General features: G+C 40.6%; 1 protein-coding gene across 1 annotated transcript in view; it reads left to right on the top strand.

The window, feature by feature from the left end:
* BPNT2 (3'(2'), 5'-bisphosphate nucleotidase 2) overlaps positions 1–19,238 on the top strand; it is a 58,233-nt gene that overhangs the window by 2,955 nt on the left and 36,040 nt on the right. The gene's annotated exons all lie outside the window — the stretch shown is intronic.

Here is a 19,238-nt window from a genome sequence, read left to right as displayed (position 1 = left end):
CCAGGGAGTAACATTCCCCACTTGGGGGAAATCGTGTTTTAGAGTAACTCTTTTAGGGCAGTTTTACCTCTAAAGGGATATGGACAATCTGGAGACATTTTTGATCGTCAAAGCTTGTGGGAGGGAAAGTGTGCTGCCAGCCTCTAGTAGGGAGAGACAGGGTAAACATCCTAAATGTACTACTCAACCCACATAACAAAGATCTGGCCCAGTTTGTTCATATGGCCCAGGCCTAAGGAACTGGAGAGGAACTCTCTTTCTCTTTCAGCAGTACTCCTCTGAAGAGAAGCGCTAGCACAGACCAGTTGCCAGCCTTTGTGGATCCTAGTCAACTCTAACTAACTTGAGTCACAGTTTCCTTTTTCGTAACAGAGATAATTACAGTAAGGTTAGTGCAAACAAAAGCATTGTAGGCAGAGAGAAAAAAAAACAAGTTTTAAGGAAAAAGCCCAAGTGAGAGGAGGTGTGGTATAGTAAGTTGCTAAGATTTACATAGGAAAATCTCTGTGAAAGTAATTTAAAAAGTAGGTAGGGGCTGCAATATGAAGCACCTTCATACTGCCAAGCTCAATGACTTCTGTTTCTTGTTTCTGCATTGGTGTGTCCTTAGTGATGAGAGGGATACACAATATGACAGTATGTTAAATGAGCACCATCTTAAGATTTAAGTTTGAATTCCTTGATATGTATAAAGAGAAATGGGTCTGAAGTTCTGAAAAGTATGAGTTGGAAATACAAAGTTGTGAGTCATCAGTATTTTTATGGTAATGGAAACTGGTTGTGGATAGGGTTGATTAGAGAATATTGTGTGACAGGTGATAAACCGGGTCCAGGACTGAAGAAGATCTGTAGTATTTCTCAATTGGGTAGAGAGCATGAATCTGTAAGAAAATTGAAATAAAATGGCCAGAGAGGGAGAAACAGACCTAAAAGTATGTAGAAACATGGTAAGAAAAGAAACAGGAATGTGATCAGCACTATCAGCAGCTATCGAAAGATCAAGGAAAATAAAGACAACAATTTATCAAAAATATTATCAGTAGCCTTTATTCAGAAGCTACTCTGTGTTAAACACTACTAAGTCTTTCTGTAAATCACTTCTGTTTCATTGATTCCTGTTTGGAACCCCATGCTGTTTGGTGCCACAGAACCAGGTCTAACCCATGTGGATTACATATACAAAAGAATGAAATACTGCCCGGTCCTGCCTGTCCTCGCCGTTGTTACATTGGAGTCCATTATTATAGTCACTTTCTTAATCCCCCTCGGTGAAGTTCCAGCTCTTTTTTTACCGACCCTCTACTGAACATGATGTTTCTTTTCCAGGGATGGGTCGCTTCTGATAACGTGTTCAATGTACTTAGAACATTCTGGCTATACTCCTTCCAAGATAGATGTGTTTATTTTTCTGGCAGTCCATGATATTGCATTATTCTTTGCTAACACCATAATCATTCAACCAAGAACCAAACTCACTGCCATCTACTCAATGCCAACCCATAGAAACCCTGTGGGACAGGGTAGAACTGCCGCTGTGAGTTACCAAGACTGTAACTCTACTGGAGTAGAAAACCCTGCCCTCTTTCGGACCTTGCCGTTAGCAGCCTAATGCATAGCCACTGTGCCACCCGACCTCCTTCCGTAATTCTTTAGGCTTTGGAAAATACCATGGCTTGGGTCATATGCACATTATTCTCTAAGGTGACATCTTTGCCCTTTATATACTTTAAATAGGAATTTTCATAGTATATTTGTTCAATGTTAACACATTGTTCGAATTCATGACTTGTTTATGTGGGCATCGATTTTGAATCCAAATAAAATTTAATTTTGACAACATCAGTCTTTTCTCCATTTATCCTGACATCTGTTAGCCCAGCTGTGAATACTTTTGCATTCTTTACACTGAGTTGTAATACATACTAAGGGCTGTATTCCTCACCCCCCAAAACAGCTTTAATGAAATGATTCATATATACTTTGATGGCTTCAACATATTTTTAAAAGTTGTGCAATCATTTTGAATGATGTGAGCAATGAATGTACAAATGAGCTTTTCTTTCTTGTGTTTTGTTTTGTTCTTTGTCAATGGTTTTTTGTTGTTGTTTTGTTGTATACTGTTGCTTGGTTTTCTCTGTCTTGTTTCTGTGCATGTTATTATCTCCACAGGTCTGCCTAAATAAGATAGGCTGGATGAACTCTCTGGAGGCAAACACAACAGAACCGACAGTTCTGGGGGGACATGGGATAGGGGGAGGTGGGGAGTATGAAAGTGGTGTTAACAAGCCCAGGCACAAGGGAGCAACAAGTGATCCAAATTAGTGGTGAGGTGGGTGTGGCAGGCCTGGTAGGGAATGATCAATGGTAATGTAACTAAGAGGTATAGCTGAAACCCAGGTGGGGACGGAGCATGATAGTGGGGCAGAAAGAAAGTCAAGGGAAATAGGAAAGAGCTAGGAGGCAAAGGACATTTATAGAGGTCTGGACAAAGACATGTACATATTGCAAATATATATACACGAGCATGGGGAAATAGATCAATGAGCCTATATTTATAGGTTTAGTATTAAGGTGGCAGATGGACATTGGGCCTCCACTCAAGTACTCAATGCATTGAATACTTCTATTAAATTGGCCTTCTATGGTGCTCACCCTCTCGACACAACCGCTGAAGACAAAGCGGGTGAACAAGCAAATGTGGTGAAGAAAGGTAATGGTGCCCGGCTATCAAAAGATACAGCATCTGGGATCTTAAAAGGCTTGAAGATAAAACAAGCGGCCATCTAGCTCAGAAGCAACAAAGCCCACATGGAAGAACACACCAGCCTGTGTGATCACGTGGTTAAGAAGGGATCAGTTATCAGGCATCAAAGAACAAAAAATCATATCATTGGGTGCACACCTTCATGATACAATCGCTGAGGACAAACGGGTGCATAAGCAAATATGGCGAAGAAAGCTGATGGTGCCCGGCTATCAAAAGAGATAGTGTTGGGGTCTTAAAGGCTTGAAGGTAAACAAGTGGCTATCTAGCTCAGAAGCAACAAAGCCCACATGGAAGAAGCACACCAGCCTGTGTGATCACGAGGTGTTGAAGGGATCAGGTATAAGACATCATCAGGAAAAAAAAAGAATCTTACCATAGTGAATGAAGAGGGAAGTGCAGAGTGGAGACCCAAAGTCCATTTGTCGGCCAATGGAGATCCCCTTGCAGAGGGGTCTAGGGGAGGAGATGAGTCAGTCAGGGTGCGATGTAACACCATTGAAGAATACAGCTTTCCTCCAGTTCCTAAATGGTTCCTCCCCCCCAACTATCGTGATCCGAATTCTACCTTGCAAGTCTGGATAGAGCAGAGGATGTACACTGTTGCAGATAGGAGCTGGAGGCACAGGGAATTCAGGGTGGATGATACCTTTAGGACCAGGGGTGTGAGGGACGATACTGGGAGGGTAGAGAGTGAGTGGGTTGGAAGGAGGGAACCAATTACAAGGAACTACATGTGACCTCCTCCCTGGGGGACGGACAATAGAAAAGGGGGTGAAGGGAGACGCCGGACAGGGCAAGATATGACAATAATTTATAAATTATCAAGAGCTCATTAGGGAGGGGGAAGCGGGTAAAGGGGAAAAAAGGACTTGATGCAAAGGGCTTAAGTGGAGAGCAAATGCTTTGAAAATGATGAGGGCAAAGAATGTACAGATGTGCTTTACACAATAGATTTATGTATGGATTGTGATAAGAGTTGTATGAGTCCCTAATAAAATGTTACCAAGAAAAAGCTACAGAGTGGCAGAATAGATTTTTTTTTTTAAAAAGCATCATTGTGGAGAGCAAATGGTTTGAGAATTATGAGGGTAACAAATGTACTAATGTGCTTTATACAATTGATGTATGTGTGGATTGTGATGGGAGTTGTATGATCCCCCAGTGAAATTATTTTTTTAAAAAAAGGAAAAAAAGTGCGATCAAGGGCATTTATATAGGTCTAAATACGGGCATGTACATATGTAAATATATTTATATATGATGATGGGGAAATAGAGCCATGTGCATATATTTATAGGTTTAGTATTAAGATAGCAGATGGACATTGGACCTCCACTCAAGTACTCCCTCAATGCAAGAATACTTTGTTCTATTAAACTGGCATTCCATGATGCTCACCTTCCTGACAGGATCACTGAAGACAAATGTGTGCATAAGCAAATGTGGTGTAGAAAGCCAATGATGCCCAGCTGTCAAAAGATATAGCGTCTGGGGTCTTAAAGGCTTGACAATAAACAGGCAGCCATCTAACTTAGAAGCAACTAAGCCCACATGGAAGAAGCACACCAGCCTGTGTGATCACAAGGTGTTAAGGGATGAGGTATCAGGCATCAAAGAACAAAAAATCATATCATTATGAATGAGGCGGATGGAGTGTGGAGTAGGGAACCCAAAGCCCATTTGTAGGTAGCTGGACATCTCTTTACAGAAGGTTCGCGGGGAGGAGATGAGCCAGTCAGGGTGCAGTGGAGCAACGATGAAACATAACTTTCCTCTAGTTCTTAGATGCTTCCTCCCCATCCCCTCTATCATGATCCCAATTTCACCTTAAAAATCTGGCTAGACCAGAGAATGTACATTGGTACAGATAGGAATTGGAAACACAGGGAATCCAGGACAGATGATCCTTTCAAGACCAGTGCTGAGAGAGGTGATACCAGGAGAGTGGAGGAGGGTAGGGTGGAAAGGGGGAACTGATCACAAGAATTTACATATAACCTCCTCCCTGGAAGATGGACAACAGAAAAGTGGGTGAAGGGAGACATCACAGTGTAAGATATGACAAAATAATAATTTATAAATTGTCAAGGTTCATGAGGGAGGGGGCGACGGGGGAATAATGAGCTGATGCCAAGGGTGTAAGTGGAGAGCAAATGTTTTGAGAATGATGAGGGCAATGAATGTGCAAATGTGCTTTACACAATTGATGTGTGTATGGATTGTGAAAAGAGTTGTATGAGTCCCCAATAAAATGATTTAAAAAAAGGTATAACAAAATAATGGAAAAAGAACAAATTTGGAATGGGCCGAAGGGTGGAAGGAGTAGAAAGCTCAGATGTCAGATTTTAAGCTAGCTCCATCTGCATCAGCCCACTTTCCAGTGCCCTCTGATCGCAAGGCTATTCACACTCTCGCTCAGTGGTCAAGAGGCTTAGTTCACTTGGGGCTTGTTGTATTTGGGACTTTGACTGCCATCCATATCTTTCTGCAAACTAGATGCTCAGAATTGAACTTTTAATAACTGCTCCTTCCTCTGCTCTTGAACTTTCTAATTTATAGTCCTTGGAGCACAAAGTCTGGTATGCTTATTCCACATGGACTTAGCTCACACCTTGGATGGCTGCTTGTTTTCAGACAAGCCTTTTTTAAGACCCCAGATGCTATTCTTTCAGGCACCATCTAATTTCTTTACCACACTTTGCTGTAGCACCTATATCTTCAGTGATCTCTTCATGAGGGCAAATATTGAATATGACAATCCATGTCATAAGAATTTATTGTTTTAGGTTAGAGGTTGAGCTCGAGGTGCAAGCTCAAAATCCATTCATAGGCCTATGACTTATATGTGCCCATGACCCATTTCCGGAGCTCTCTTGGCGTAGCAGTGACTAGTTGGGCTGCTACTGCAAGATCAGAAGTTCTAAACCTCCAGTTGCTCCACAGGAGCAAGATTCGGCACTGCACTTCTGCCAGCAGTTACTTTCTTGGAAACTCACAGGGGCATTTCTACTTTGTCCTATAGGGTCACTCTGAGTTGGTATTGACTTGATGGCAGTGAGTTTTGTTTGGGTCCATTTTATAGGCATCAGTTACAGTGAAGGTTGGAGAGGGCCAGTACTCATTCACTGCAGCAGAACTATGCCTGTTGGACTGAGACATGTCATAAAAAAAGCAAAGAGAGTATAAAAATAGGAAATATTTGAACCAAAGTCCAGTGACCTCCCAAATCCGTAATGTTCGGGTAGTAGTCATCAGCTTCTTCTCACATTAGGGTATGTCAGCCTGAAGCCCAAGGAAGTATTTTTCCTTTAATCTGCTACAGTTGTTTTAAAGGTATAGTCCAGTTCACTTGATGGGATTTCCAAATTGGAATCTTCAGATGTGGCCTCTGAAGGTTGTTGTGAACCTTGAAAGGGTAGAGTCCAAAGTCCCAGTTAAATACTGTTGTTGTCTATAACACATGGTCTGCATCACCAAGGACTGGATAGAAACTCAATCAAAAGTGTCGAATTGGGACCATAATAGAGGGCTTATTCTCTTGTGCAGGAGAAAGACGAGGCTATCTGCACATGAACAGTCTTGTAAACCCACAGGTCCACTTCTATATTCTATAGAGTTGCTCTGCGTCAAAATCGATTAGATGGCAGGGAGTTTGGTTTTTGGAGTTTAGAATTGTCTTAGTTTTCTTCAGTTTCAACTTGAACTTACAGCTAAATAATTGATGGTCTGTTTCACAGCCAGTCCCTGGACTTATTTTGGTAACTGATGATGAATTGAGTTTCTCTTGCCTGTTCCCACAGATGTAATCGGTGTGAGTCTGGTGTATTCCATATGGCAAGGTTCATATGTGTAGTCACTGTTTCTCAAAACTCTCTGCCATCGAGGTGATGCCAACTCATAGTGACATATAGGACAGGGTGGTACTCCCCCTGTGACTTTCTGAGGTTGTTTACAGGAATCGAAAGCCATATCTTTCTCCCTGGTGGTTTCAAACTGCTAACCTTGCAGATTGCAACCTAAATGTGTAACTAGCTATATCACCAGGGCTCCTCAGTCACTGTTTACATTGTTGAGAAAATACTTGTAATTAAGAAGTCATTGGTCTCAAAAAATTCTGTCTTGTGATATCAGCTTTTTAATGATCAAGACCATATTTTCCAACTATTGATCTTCCTTGTTTCCAACTTTTGAGTTCTAGTCATCAGTTTTTATCATTGCCTCTTGATTGTATATTTTCTCAACTTTAGAATGAAAAAAAATGGTAAAGTGCTCTAATTCTTCAGCATTAGCTTTAGTGGTTGGTGTATAAATTTGAATAGTAAAGCTACCTTGTAGCTATCTCAGTGTCCAGTATAAGGATAAGCTCCAAACTCACTGCCATTCAGTCGACGTCAACTCCTAGTGACCCTACAGGACAAAGGAGAACTGCTCCTGTGGGATTTCAAGCAGTGATGAGAGTGTCAAAGCCTCATCCCTCTCCCATGCAGTGGGTGGTGGCTTTGCCCTGCTGACCTCATGTTTAGCAGCCGAGTGCTAGCCGCCTAAGCCACCAAGACTCACGATACAAGGATGCTGTTGTTGTTAGGAACCTTCAAGTCGGTTCTGATTCATAGTGACACAGAAGGAAAGGAAAAACTGCCCAGCCTGCTTCAACCTCACAATGTGTGTTACGTTTAAGCCCGTTGTTGCAGTCACTGTGTCAATCCATTGCATAAAAGGCTTTTCTCTTTTCTTTTTCCTCTACTTTACCAAGCATGATATCCTTTAGGGCTCTCCCTGCACCATGCCCAAAGTATGTCAGACTCAGTTTCTCCATCCTTTCCTCAAAGGAACGTTCTTCCAAGACAGGTGGTTTGTTTTATTGGTAGCCCGTGGCATTCTCAGTATTCTTTGCCAGTACCATAATTTTACCTGCATCGATTCTCCTTCGGTCTTCCTTATTCAGTGTCTGACTTTCATATGTATATGAGGTGATTGAAAATACCCTGGCTTGGGAAAAGTGCACCTTCGTTTTCAAAGTAAAATTCTCGCTTTTCAACATCTTAAAAGAGGTCTATGTAACAGATTTACCTAATAGAGTGTGTTGTTTGCTGTCTTGACTGCTATTTCCGTGAGCATTTTCATCGACATTATCATGAAGCATTTCTTGACAACTTCAATCTTTGCTCTGTTAATCATGATATTTACTACCTGTTGTTTGTCCAGTTGTGATGATTTTAGTTTTCTTTACATTGAGTTGTAATTCATACTGAAGGCCTCAATCCTTGATCTTCATCAGCAAGTACTACAGCTCCTCCGCACTTCTAGCTAGCAAGGTGGTGTCATCTGCATGTCTCAAGTTGTTAAGCCTTCCTCCAGTCCTGATGCCAAACTCTTTTTCATATAGTCCAGCTTCTCTGATGAGTTGCGCAGCATACAGACTGAGTAAGTATTGTAACAAGCTACAATCCCGACATCCCTTTCCTGCTTTTAAACCACGCAGTATTCCCTTATTTTGTACATACTCCTAACTGCCTCTTGGTCCATGTGCAGATTGCACACGAGCAGAATGAAATGTTCTAGACATCCCATTCTTCTCAAGGTGATCCATGTTCTGATTGATACACACTGACCACTATCTATGTGGACACACAGATAGATGTTGATCTATCATGTTAGCACTTAAAATATTCTTATTGATGATTTATGTGATACCTTTCCTCTTGTAGTTGTTATTCCTGGCATAGTAAACCAATTGTACACTTTTTTTTGAGGGAGGCTGTGTTTTTCTTCATTTGAAATCTAGGATAGGTAAATCTATCGAGACAGTAAGTAGATTAATGTTTTCTTAGGGCATGGCAAGGGAGGTTGGGGGAAATGGGGAGCTAATAATAATGAATACAAGAAGTAAATATTTTAAGTTGTGGTGATGATTGCACAACACTTTTAAATATGTTTAAACCTTTGAGCTGTGTGAAATGTGAGTTACCATGTCTATAAAACTTAAAATTTAAAAAGTTTTCTACCTTTTACAAGTTGCAGCCTTACCACTTTTATGTTGCTTATTTTAGTGAAAAAAAAACCTATTTTTCATCTGACAGATTTCAACTGTACACAGATTCTGACTTTCACAACTTTTACTGTGTGTGTATTTATTATTTTTAATTGCTATGGAGTCATTGTCAACCGATGCCACTCCACACGTTCACATAACACTGCTTCCATAGAGTCTCACAGCCCTGTAGGAAGCAGATCTCACTAGGCATCTCTTAAAAACTGCATCTGCACCTTTTGACTAGGAGTAGAGTGCTTACTCTTGCATGCTTAAGTGTGCAGTCTCTCCTTTCCCTCCCTCCTTCTCTTCCTGTCCTTTACACACACACACACACACACACACACACATGAAAGGACTTTAAAATGTTTGGAAAGAATGCAATTAAAATGTAAGGGAATTTTTTCCCACAAAATTTTAGGAGCCTCCTTGTAAATATGTGTATATGTATGTACATACGTGCATATGTGTATGTGTCTGCATGTGGATTAATCTTAAAGATTCAGTCATGACTGACTGGCTTAAGTGATTCTGGGAGCTAGTAAGTTCAAAATCTGTAGGTGGGTGCCAGCAGACTAGAAAATCAGTTCAGATTTGTTGCTTTAGAGTTGCGTTTGAATTCTATGCTTTTGCCTAGAAACTCTGGCAAGAGCTAATACCCAGTATTGAGGCAGAATTTCTTCTGAGAAACCTCAGTGATTGCTCTTAAGGCAGTGGTTCTCAACCTATGGGTTGCGACCCCTTTGGGGTTGAATGACCCTTTCACAGTGGTCCCCTGATTCATAGCAGTAGTAAAATTACAGTTAAGAAGTAACACTGAAAAAAATCTTACCATAGTGAATGGTGGGGGGGGGGAGTGCAGAGTGGAGACCCAAAGCCCATTTGTAGGCCACTGGACATCCCCTTACAGAAGGGTCTTGGGGAGGAGATTCCAGTCAGGGTGCGATGTAGCAACGATGAAAAATACAACTTTCCTCTAGTTCCCAATGTCCCCCCTCTCCCCCTCCATCATGATCCCAATTCTACCTTGCAAGTCTGGCTAGACCAGAGGATGTACACTGGTATAGATAGGAACTGAAAACACAGGGAATCCAGGGCAAATGATTCTTTCAGGACCAGTGGTATGAGTGGTGATACTGGGAGGGTAGGTTGGAAAGGGGGAACCGATTACAAGGATCTACATGTGACCTTCTCCCTGGGGGACAGACAACAGAAAAGTGGGTGAAGGGAGATGTTGGACAGGGCAAGATATGACAAAATAATAATTTATAAATTTTCAAGGGTTCATGAGGGAGGGGGAAGGGAGGGGGAAAACTGAGGACCTGATGCCAGGGGCTTAAGTGGAGAGCAAATGTTTTGAGAATGATGAGGGAAATGAATGTACAGATGTGCTTTATACAATTGATGTATGTATGGACTGATAAGAGTTGTATGAACCCCTAATAAAAAAGAAGTAGCAATGAAAATAATTTTATGGATGGGAGTCATCACAGTCTGAGGAACTGTATTAAATGGTCACGGCATTAAGAAGGTTGAGAACCACTGTCTTAAGGCCTTTCTACTGTGTGGACTACCAGGTGTAATCTTAATCTGTACTTAAAGCCAACGGACTAAAAATGTTACGTACACTTACAAAGTACCTTCAGAACAACTCCCAAAGTTTTTGTTTGATTAAATTCCAATGATCAAAGAGTGAGAGACAAGAAAGGCAAGCCTCATGGAACCATTCATCTCTCCGCCCTTCAATTAATCCCACATTTGTTTATCGGCCAGGCTGGCACAATAAACTAACTAGCTTACTGGGCATATATAGCATTCAAATTAACTCATAATAGTAATTGTCAGAATTTCTTACTGCATTAACCAAAATGTTCTGTAACCCCAAAGTAAATGAACTAGTATACTTGTAATATACTGTGTTTGACAATATTGATGAAGAATAACTATTTTCCCTTTCTGAAGCCCAAGAAGCCAACTTCACCTAAATACATGTATGTATTATACATTTGTATGTTTATATATATGTGAATGTGTATATGCAATTAAATAAAATATCTAAATCTACAAACAGTCTTAAAAACCTTTGTTTCTACTCAGTAAGTATTTGATAACTGGCCACTAATATGACTGTACTAAGTTAGGTATTACCTAGCACATAGATTCTCAAACTCATTTGGCTACTGGGCCCTTTCAGAAAAAAAAAATTATTCAATCCCCTTGGCTATTAAAAACTTTCATACTATAGTTCATAATGTAGGATAAAGTGTGAGTTCTTGATTTTGGAGCCCCCTGGATCATTCCAGCACCTCCCAGAGGTTGGTATTGCCCACTATGAGAAACACCTAGCATACTGATGTACTATTTTCTACTATCAGTGAATGTTTAGCTCCTAGTTGTCTGAAGGAGGGTAGTAATTCAAACCCTAGAGCAGTTCAGTGGGAGAAAGTTCAGGATGTCTGCTCTGGCAAAGATGTCCAAAGCCTTGAAAACATTACACAGGGCTCCCAGGGGCCGGAATCCACTCGATGGCACAATGAGTTTTTCCTGCTATTCTGTATCTTAGTTTCATATCTAACCTTGCTTCTTCACATATACATTTAACCTTTCTTCAAGCCCATAAGTTATTTCTTATAGTTCTCCTATTTCCCACTCACTTAAAACTGAATATTTCCTTCCAAATTTCTGATGGAGGTCGAAGTTTAACAGCAAAGAATCAAACTAAATGGATTCATACAGATGTGTCAATGCCTTCCGGTTCTTTTTACGTGCTTCGACATATGATTTTGATATAAAAAGAAATGTTTTAGGAAAGATTCTGGCTAATGCTGTGGATAACAGCTCCCAGATTTAAAGCCTGGAGCCTTTTAAGGCAGTTGCTGTTCATCTCTATTTCTGCCATCTCCACATAGTGGAGGAAAAGAAGAGATTGGAGATTGTGCGGAGTTTTCTTTTTTACTGCCTCATCCTGGAGTGATGCCTGTCTCCATTTTGGTCTTGATATCATTGACCAGGACCGGTCATGTGCCTCTGACTGCCGGAGAGATTAGAAATCTGGTCTCCTGTATACAGGGAAAGGAGTAGAACTGGGTAGTGTGAGCCCTAAGAAATGCCTACACAGGAAGCAGGTTGTGTCAGTTTCAGTTATGACCCCATGTGTTAAGAGGGTTCACAATGTTGGTGCTACCTAGGAACCTTATGAAGCAAAAACAAAACCCCTTGACATTGAGTGAATTCTCATTTAAGCAACCCTATGAAATAGCATAGGACTGCTTATTTGGGTTTCCAAGGCTGTAAATCTTTTTGAGAGTACCATGCTTCATATTTTCCCCAAGTTAGGTGTGAAGTTAACGCCCCCCCCCCCAAAAAAAAATCTGTTGGTTCTATTTAGATAATTGTTAGGTATGGGCAGAAACTGAAATGGGCTATTATGTCCCCTATAACCTAAAGTTACTTATTATTTTTGGATTTCTAGAAGCTTTTTTATGCTCACACTGCTAAGAACATAAGTTCTCTAAGGCTGCCTCTTCATTTCTATTCTGGGCTTTTTTGAGAGTGGGTTACCGCAGGTTGAGTCTTGGCTAGGGCTATGCGCTGCATGAATGGGCTTTTTCTGAGCTCAACAGTAACCTTTTTAATGCAGAGTTCCCTAGTGTGGTCTGTCAGAGATGTGGGAGGGAAAGCAGATTGACTTAAAGAGAGTTTTTAGAAGTAGTGAAAACCCACAGTGGCTCATAATAGTTTTGTTATTGAAGATACATTTTTTGTGTACCTACTTTGTGCTGTACTGAAAACAAAGCCCCAAACAAGACCTTTCATGTCCCTCTTCATTTGCAGAAACAAAAATACTGTATATACTCGAATATAAGCTGACCCGAGTATAAGCCGAGTTATCTAATTATTACCTGGGAAACCAGAAAAACTGATTGACTTGAGTGTAAGCCTAGGGTGGAAAATGCAGAAGCTATTGGTGAGTTTCAATAATCAAAACAAATGAAAATAAAATTACTAAAAATTGAGACATCAGTGGGATCATGTATTTAAATATTTATTTTAAATAAAAAACATATATAAAAGGACAAGTCATTTAACATTAGTAAACCAGCACAGTAAGTGGGAAATAGGTTCAACAAAAACAATAAGGTATCAATAATGATACCCTAAGAGTACTGTTTTCCTGAGCTCAATCAGCAAACAAGCTAAAATGTAAAGAGTTAAAATCCTTCAAAACTGGATTCCTCATCAGCTGTTACCCAATGCAGAGCTCCAGCTGGTGTGAGGTCATCATAGACGCTGTCCTCACTGAGATCGCCGTCATCACCATCACTGCTGTCATTTTCATTCAAAGCACAGTCTTCACTGCCATCCATAGCATTACTAATACTACATTTCTGGAAGGCACATTGCACCATGTCTTCTGGAATGTCTTCCCATGCATCTCAAACCCACTTTGCTATTAGCTCTATGTCAGGCTTCATGAGATTTCCTCCTTTTGTTAGTCGGGCTTGACCAGATGACATCCATTCATGCCACATCCTTCGCACAAGGTCTTTAAAAGGCTTATTCAAAGATACATCCAGAGGCTGCAGTACAGATGTAAACCCACCTGAATAATGGCTAAAGTAACTTTACTAGATTTTGCCAATTTTTTTATGTCATCTGATAGGTGGGCTCTGAACATATCCCAAACAAGTAACGATGGTTTTTTTCTTTAAGGCTGTTCCTGGTCATCATTTCCAAATTTCTTCTAGCCATATTTTTGTTCTGTCTTTATCCATCCAGCCTTTCACATGTGCATGCGCAGTAATTCTTGGTGGGAAATTGATCTTTTTAGGCAAGGTCTTTCTTTTAAAAATAATGACAGGACACAGCTTAGTTCCATTAGCCAAACATGATAGAATAACTATAAAGTGTGCTTTTTCATTTCCTGTGGTTTTGAGAAAAATGGTTTTTTTTCCTCCTAAACTTGCCACAGTTCTGTTGCTTGGAAGATAAAAAGTCATGGCAGTTTCATCCATATTTCCAATATCTGCCAGCTCATAATTATAAATCCTTCTTTGTTTTATAATAAATGACTGGAATGACATAATTTTTTCTTCAAGGTCTTGTGACAATTTCTGGGAAATCATTGTTCTTTGTCTCAAATATAGTAGGCCAAACCTATTCATGAAGCAGGTACACCATCCTGCTGATGCAGCAAATTTTTTCAATGCCTAGTGCTTTATATTTGTCATCCTTAGCCATTTGTAGAGCACACATGCAGATTCCCATTTGCAGTAACCATTTTGATGACACTCCATAACCCATTTATGCAATTCACTCTCTAGAGCCCCGTAAAAAGACATTAAACCACGACGAGCTTTTTTAGCTTTTGTAATCTGTTCCAAGTCAACCTTCAATTTCCACCACTCCCTCACTTGCTTTTCATCAACACAGAATTCCCTACTTGCAATACTGTTATTGCTCTGTTCTGCTCTTGACACAACCTTCATTTTGAAACCAGCGTCATATGACCAGCATTTTTGTTTTGGTTCAAGAGTATCTGTTTCTAATAGGATAAAAAACAAGACTTTAAAAAAGAACTTTCATGGTAATGCCCCCTCCCCCCAACCTGTTAGCTGGGAGGAGGGGGGAGAGTCCGTGCTGGCGGTGGATACAGAATGTGAATTAACACAGAGACCAGAGGGGAGAGGCGGAGCGCAGCCACAGACACATCCTTACCAGTTCAGCTGCTGGCGTAAGTGAATCACTATGGGTGCTTCTTCATATTGGAGCCGTCCACGTCATAGGATGGCTCTAATTGGTTAGATGTGAGTAAACAGACATTCAAAGCCCTGAAGTGTCAGTGGGGCTTTGAATGAACAGCGGAGTAATGGTAATCATCCACGAGATTACGGGTGCTCGTCCCATTACCTTGGGGGGTAAGAGGGGCTACAGCGAGATGTTATACTTCGCTGGGGTATCACTGACCCGTGTATAAACTGACCCTCAGTTTTTCAGCTGAAAAACTCGCCTTATACACGATTGTATACGGTAAGTCCCATGGAGTGAGGTCAGGTAAATAATGTGCATGGGGCAAGAGAGGTATGCTGTTTTTCTTTTTGCCAAAAACTGGTGCACTGAGATGGCTGAGTGCGCAAGTGCATTGTTGTGGCAAAACCAGTTCCCTGTCTGCCACAAATCAAGACTTTTTTTGTATACACTATTACACTATCTTTACACAACCTGTAAATAGAATGCTTGATTAACAGTTTGACCTGGTGGAATGAACTCCAAATGCACTACAAGTTGACATTTTCATCCGTTTGGGAAGTTGATGGACATGCAGAACAGGGTTTATCATCAATCGATATTTCACCTTTTTTGAAACAAGAAAACAACTCATACACTTGAGTTTTTCCCATAGTGCTGTCCTTGTAAGCTATGTTCAACATCACAACAGTTTCTGTGTTATTTTCCCTTGAGTAGGAAACAAAATTTCACAGCTGCACGCTGTTCTCTTAAATCGACCATCACAAAAAACAGAGTTTGAGTTAAACTGCATTTATAAATACATTCACTGTGACTAGAGAGAACCTTCCCAGGTGATGCCACCGGGTGCACTAAGTAGGAGCAGGTTGCTCGCTGCTCCCCTGGCAGGAATACTGTGGATGGGTGGAGCTTTTTTCCCCTTTTTTGGTACCCCCTCATAGCTATAGAAGCAGACATGCATCTTTTGTTCTTCATGCTCCAGTGGAAGTCAACTCCCTTCTGCAGGTCCTCATTATGAGATACAGGTTTCTCCCCCAATGAGTTCAGGGACCTCTATGGTTAAGATACTGCCTACCTTGTTATGTATTGTAATTAATGAGGACTGCATGTCCTAAGAATATATAAGGCTGTAAAAGAATATATTAGCTCTCTCTCTGGTTCCTGCTACCATGGAAGAAGTGAGCCCTTGCATGCTTTGTCTGGTGTCTGGTTAATTATTCCCTTCAATTACATAACTGCTGTTCCTTCGGACTTATCCAGTTGTGGAATTTTCCCACAGAAGATCACTGAAGGAATCAAGTGAAATTCTATTACTTAACTAGTATTTTCCTTGGTAATCATGAAACCACATATTTAGAATTGCGGATAGAATTTCTAGGACATACTGAATGGATGTGGAATGTATTTTGACTTTAGCAGTTATTTGTAAGCCTGTTTGTTTTATTATGGTGGATAGGGAGTTTATTAAATGTATAACTTTATGATAGTAGTGGTGAAATATGGTGAATGATTGGCTAACCCACTTGGTGTCAACCCGGAGATGCCACGCATGATTATCTGTGCCTGAAAATTTACCCATTGAAAAAAACTATGGAGCACAGTTCTGTGCTGATACACATAGAGATGTCACGAATCAATTGATATTTTGTAGGATAATCTATGTTTTGTTTTTTTTAGTAGATTTAATACTAGACTAGTTACAAGGATTTGGAGATTAAAGATGCCCCAAATGTCCGACTCTTCCAAGATGCTGTTGTGGCCATTTCTCCATGACTCCTCTTCCTTTAAGTATATTTTCTTGCATCTCTGGGATCTACAATTCATTGCAACATCACACAGACCACTCAGGAAACTAAGGGAAATGTCTCCTGTGGTAGTAGGTTCTGTTTAATCCCAAATCCAAAGATCAGGGAGAGGTGAGCCAAATACAGGGTCTAGAGCCAAGAACCAAAAATGTATATAAAGCTCTTTCTTTTTCTTAAAATCATTTTATTGGGGGCTCATACAACTCTTATCCCAATCCATACATCTATTGTGTAAAGCACATTTGTTTCATCATTCTCAAAGCATTTGCTCTCCACTCAGCCCTAGGCATCAGCTCCTCATTTTCCCCCCTCCCTCCTCCTTCCCCCCTTCCCTCATGAACCCTTGATAATTTATTAATTATTATTTTGTCATATCTTACACTGCCCGACATCTCCCTTCACCCACTTTTCTGTTGTCTGTCTCTGAGGGAGGAGGTTATATGTAGATCCCTGTAATCGGTTCCCCCTTTCCACACCACCCACCCTCTACCTTTCAGGTATCGTACTCTCAGAACTGGTTCTGAAGGGATCATCCATCCTGGATTCCTTGTGTTTCCAGTTCCTGTCTGTACCAGTGTATAGCCTCTGGTCTAGCTAGATTTGTAAGGTAGAATTGAGATCATGATAGTAGTGAAGGGGGAGGAAACATTTAGTAACTAGAGGAAAGTTGTATCTTTCATCGTTGCGGTACTGCACCCTGACTGGCTCATCTCCTTCCTGCCATGCCCAATTGCCTATAGATGGTCTTTGGGTCGCCACTCTGTACTCCCCATCATTCACAATGATATGAATTTTTTTTCTGATGATGCCTTATACTTGATCCCTTCAACACTTTGTGATCGCACTGGCTGGTGTGCTTCTTCCATGTGGGCTTTGTTGCTTCTGAGCTAGATGGCCGCTTGTGTACCTTGAAGCCTTTAAGACCCCAGATGCTGTATCTTGATAGTCGGGCACCATCAGCTTTCTTTACCACATTGCATATGCAACCACTTTGTCTTGATAAAGCTCTCTCTTATACATATATGAGTGTCTATGAATTTGTTTTTCTAGTTGTGATAGGTAGGATTATTGTGCATACCTGGCCAGTAAACACATGGGGTTAATAAGGTTGCACTTTAATCGAAGGCAAAGAGATAAATGGCTTGGCGAACCTTGCCTTTCTGGCTCTTGATTGGACCAGTGTGCCGTTACTAAAGCTAGTTCTCTGCCTCAACTTGCGAGTTTTGTTACCTGTGGGACACCCAACCCATGGACTGTGTCGCTATAGTTTGAGGTTCCTTAAACACCTGCTTCACCACACTGCTGGTGTATACATCACTTGAGCTGGGGACTGTCAGACCCTGTCATTTGGCTGACTGTTGGTGATCTGTCCTGCTGTTTGCTGCCTGTGGCCGGACTGCTTGTATTGTTCTTCAGAAAACTCAGCTGTCTGCTTCCTTGACTTGCATCCAGCAGTCTTTGTGAGTTGAAGGACTGCCAGTGTATTAACTGTCTCACGGAAGTGAGTTGAACTGAGCCATTTGCACTGCTCAGTGAACTAATTAGCTGTTTATGTCTTATATTGTATATATCTTTAATCATAATCATCCTTATCTATAATCATAATCATATCTATAATCATAAATGTCCTGGTTTTGTTTCTCTAGAGAACCCTGTCACACACTAGTCTACCCAGACTAACAGAGACATATATGAACCATATGTATATGAATGTATTTGTGCTCATACATAATTCTAGCTCCAATTTAAGAACACTTTGTTATGATATGGTCTTACTTGATACTTGCCCTCATGAAGAGATCAGTGAAGATATGGGTGCTATAAAAAAAGTATGATGAAGAAACCAGATGGTGCCTGGCTAAAAAGAAAGAATAACATCTGGGGTGTTATAGCCTTGTCCTAAAATAGTAGCCATCTTAGTGAGTTGTCAAGTCCACCAACTTGTGTGATCTAAAGATTGTAAATAAGATCCAAATCTGGAGGTGGGCATGGTATCAGAGGTTACATTGTAAATACTGGTTTGCAGAAGGCTGTGGATGACAGGCAAAGCCCCAAATCCATTTTCAGGATCCCTGCATGGCTTAAGCATCTGGTGAATGCCCTTGAGCATAGATCAGGCATGTGAATAGCCTTGCTATCAGGTACCATTGTAACCCCGATTATGACCCATGTAGTTAATCATTTGATATTCCTTTGAACCCATTTTAAAGTTGTTTCCAGTTTTAATATTTTGCTTCCTTTTGGGTTGAGATTTTTCTATGTTTTGTCTAATCATTTTTGTTTGTTTGCTCCTATTTGAGTTTTGTGTGATTTGTGTATAAAAACTCAGGATAGGTAAACCTATAGATAGTAACTATTAATATGTAGGGTTGTGGTAGGGGAGGATGGATAGACAGTAAACTAACAATTCTTTGGAGAAAAAAATGTGCTGAAATTGATTTTGGCTTCACAACTCTTTGGTAAACTGGGTGATGTCTGAAGTATGTGATAATAAACTTATTATTTTTTGAGATATGAAAAAGTAAATATGTAAAGTAAAAAGGAAAACATGCAAATAAAAAAAAAGGGAAAGTAGAGAAAGGAAGAATAGAAGGCAAAGAAAAACAGAAAAGTAAGGAGGAAACGGAGCAAGAGCAGAATATCCAGTATAGAATGCCACCGTCTTCCAAGAGGCTCATGTGGTAATGAGAGAGGAGGAACATGATGGATTTCCAACAGGCCTGCATATTGTCTGGGAGAGGAGGACCCAGTCTTTCATATTCTCTGGTCTAAGGAAGCAGACTTGATGTGCCTAGAGATATGAGGATGGTGCACTCAGTGCCTGACACATAAGGATATGGCTCTGACTTTAGACAGATCAAGGGTTGCATAGAGATTGGGGGTTCAT

Source organism: Tenrec ecaudatus, chromosome 5 (genome assembly GCF_050624435.1).
Source record: "Tenrec ecaudatus isolate mTenEca1 chromosome 5, mTenEca1.hap1, whole genome shotgun sequence".
NCBI lineage: Eukaryota > Metazoa > Chordata > Mammalia > Afrosoricida > Tenrecidae > Tenrec > Tenrec ecaudatus.
This window is presented reverse-complemented; position numbering and strand designations above follow the sequence as displayed.